The following is a 3,761-nucleotide window of genomic DNA, read 5'->3' as shown; positions in this document are numbered from 1 at the left end:
AAAACATTAAATAACACTAAAAATTTGACAAATAAAAAAGAATATAAATATAATATAAGAGAATACAAAGATAATGTTGTGTAATTATTATTTCTATGTTTTTGTCTCACTATTTTAAACATCTAAATTATAGAGAATAAATAATGTTTGTTGGATATTGTTACTTTGTTGATTTTTTTTATGAGTTTTGATTGTTTAAATCCTTTCAGTTTCAATAGATTTCTTTTCAGTCCAAAAATATAATAATTATTTAATTTCAAATCCAAGTTTCCTTATTTAATTATTACTATATAAAAGATTTTGATTTAAAATCTACATCCCATAAATAAAACTATGAAACAAAAAGAACATAATTTAATACATAGATTACCAATATAAATATTTTTTTTTTATAATTTATAATAATAATTTAAAATTTGTTCCTCATTTAATAATTTTTTTGTTTTATAAAATAAACATTATAGTTAAAAACTGGTTGGTATATATATATATATATTAATCCGCATAATGTGCGGATGATCAACTAGTTTGTAGTAATTAACCAAAGTATGATAAAAAATATATATAAAAATATGATATCAATAGACTGTAATTTTGAAATGTGGAAGCACCGTAGCCTAGTGGATAAGGTTTAAAGGCTTCTACATCCAGGTCTGGGGTTCAAATCCCAGACTATGCAATTTCTTGCAGATTGCGCATTATAGGAGGTTTAGGTTTCAATTTCCGGAGAAATCGATTTATTAAACAATTATGGAGACTATGGAAGAAAGACTTACAAGGGATGTTCAACATGGTGCAAGTAAAATCCGGCCAGGCGTAGGTCTTCGTAGGATGGCTCAGGTGATACAGTTAGGTGTAGATCCTCATAAAGCAGGTAGTATTGTCGGTTGTCGAATCTTCTATGTAATCTTTCTCATAATTGTAATATCATAATAAATCAGCGTTCTTCACCTTTTCTCATTAACCTAGACGCTTTCTTCCCTTCTTCTCCGTGGACAATAAATCCGCTACCACAGCTGAAGCAGCTCCTGTTGTGATTAAGGCCACAACACATCTAGAGGAAGTTAGAGAGCCGAAAGATGACGTAGAGAAACATAAAGATGACGTAGAGAAACATAAGAACGATACGAATGATGAGAAAATATCTGATGTGATGGAAATATTGCAAGGTATGGCTGATCATCTTCTGAAGATCGAAGAAACGATGGATTGTCGTCTTCAAAAGATGGAAGAAAAGGTGGATTTGTTGTTCGCATCGATTAGTTTAAATAATAAAGCTGCTGCAACTTTTAAAACTTCCTCTGCGAAAGCCGAGGCAAAGAATATGTCTATAGATGAATCATCTTCTGATGAGGAACCGTTCCAGAAAAAGTCTAGAGCAAATACAAAGATTCCTAAAGAGGAGGGCTCGGGTGATCATGTTGCCGAGAAATCTGACGAAAAGTATAATGATGACCGTTTTGGTCTTTTCGGTGGTCGTGGTCGTGGGCAAGCTAGTGATAAGCGTTTTGGTCTTTTCGGTGGCCGTGGTCGTGGTCAAGAGGGTGATGAGCGTTTTGATATTTTTTCCTTTGGGCCTGGTCGTGGCCAGGAGACCGTTGACCCTTTTTGTCGCTTCTTCGATGATGGTCGGGAGAATTACGACCGTTTTTGGCGTTTTCCTGGTGATTACGGTCAGGACAGTTATGACAGTTATGGTCGTTTTTCCGGTGGTCGTGGCCGTGGTCTTCTTGTTGGTGGTCGCTTTAGAGGTGGTCGTTGTGGCGGTCAAGGCTACTGTGGCACTTGTTGAGCTAATATGGGGGAGAAGAAACCTAGTTTACTACTCAGCGACGAGCCTACGACGACTATCTTCGACGATTAGGAGTGGAAAGCTTTTTTTCTTAGAATGAGAGGAATCTCTTTGGTATTTTAGCTTGTGATACATTCCCGCCTTTTATATAATTCGTTTTCGTTTCTTTTATTTAATCGACATAGTTCGGCTCTTTGTTTCATAGGTTTATGTTAGTAGTTACGCTTTTCGCGTTAGATAAATAGATAATATAAACGATTTCAATTGTTTGTCTTGTAGACCACTTGTTAAAGTTAGTTGTACGTATGATTGTGAAGCAAACATCACAGAACTAACCAATCCTTTAATTACACAAATCCAAATCAACCAAGGCAATTTCAATAGTTCCTCTATATATATATATATGTAAAGCATCAATGAAAATATGGCCTAAGGAACATGATCTACAAGAATTGTTGCGGAGAAACAAACAAACAAAGCATTTTTAAACACTTAAATCCATTATTCTTGAGATACTCCATGAAGAAAAAGAGATGAAGAACTATCAAATAATCATAGAAGCAAGAATCCAGCTGAGTTAGGTTATGATGAGTTAGGTTAAACTTTTGGTGGGTGTGTTCTTGAATCTGGAAAACAAGTCGAGGGTAAGAATTTTTGTTTGTTATGATACAAGAAGTATTTGATCTATCGTCAGGAGCTGCTGATAGAAAAGTAAAATCTTAAGAAACAGCAAGGTCGAGATGATTCTGGTTGAAAGTGTTACGTGAACAATAGTCGTCACAGTAAAGAAAGTCAGGGTTCAAATGTTAACTGAGAATTTCAAAAGAACCTGAGTCATACGCAGGCCGTCCCTGCCATAAGGCAAGTAAAGCATATGTTTTAGGCCACAATATATAGAAGAAAAATTAAGGCCACATATCACCAAATATTAGCTAGGTCTAATCGTTAACAAGTTTGAATTGAGTTAGGATACCGATCCCCCTTTTGTCCAATATAGTTTTTATTTTAACCATTTGATTACTTTTTACACTTTTGTACTTGATGTTAGTGTATTGCTATATATTGTTGGTATTTATATAATAGGCCACACAATTTTTTTTTGTGCTTTAGGCCACCCCAAATTATGGGACGGCATTGGTCATAGGACTAGGAGAATACTGCATGGGATGGAGCATGGAGAGAAACTAATCGGGTAGAAATTCCTGATACCAAATTTTCAATAAAATAGAGAACTCTTATAAAAGTAATGGAAAAGTCTATCTTTATTCATAACATATAGGTTCTTTATATAGGAGATTACACCGTCATAGATAAATGGAAAGATTATAAATCATAATCTCTTAGTTATGAGCCATCCACAATCTGGTTCATAACACTCCCCCTTGGATGCCATAACCATTTAGAGCTTGTAATGTGCTTTAATGTTGTCTCATTAAAACCTTACCAGGAAAACCCAATTGGGACAAAACCATGGTGAAGGAAAAAGAGTACAACACACATTACTCCCCCTGATTTGGACATTACTGAAGGTCCCTTGGACCTCTCCAATTTTCTGCAATCCGTGGGTGATGAAGATCTTGGGCAGAATATGCTCCGTCCTTGAACATGATAGTTGGTTCTTCTTTACCATCAGCCATGCCACAATCTGATCGAACATATTGAGTCATCGACCTCAAATACACACACACGAAATCTTGGATGATGTTGTTGTGATATGCGTGTACCACCATGTGTAAAACATAACATGTCTGAAAACAAATCAACAAAACCAAATAACCCCTCTTTGGGCTGGTTAGTATAAAATAAACCAAAATCAAAGGCTTCTTCATCGTCCTTGTTATAGACCAATCAGATCAGTGTCTAAAACGAGACTTCTGCATCGTCCATCTCAGGACTAAATGGACTTCTTTATCGTCCACCTTTGGACTGAATGGATCAGTGTCCAAAACAAGTGATCTCACGCCCATGT

General features: G+C 35.5%; 1 pseudogene; it reads left to right on the top strand.

Annotated features, from left to right (window-relative positions):
- The first annotated feature begins 750 nt into the window (after positions 1-750).
- LOC125583042 lies at positions 751-3,052 on the top strand (annotated as a pseudogene).
- The last annotated feature ends 709 nt before the right edge of the window (positions 3,053-3,761 follow it).

Source organism: Brassica napus, chromosome C3 (assembly GCF_020379485.1).
Source record: "Brassica napus cultivar Da-Ae chromosome C3, Da-Ae, whole genome shotgun sequence".
NCBI classification, from domain to species: domain Eukaryota; kingdom Viridiplantae; phylum Streptophyta; class Magnoliopsida; order Brassicales; family Brassicaceae; genus Brassica; species Brassica napus.
Note: the sequence above shows the minus strand (reverse complement) of the source record. Positions and strands in the feature narration are given on the sequence as shown.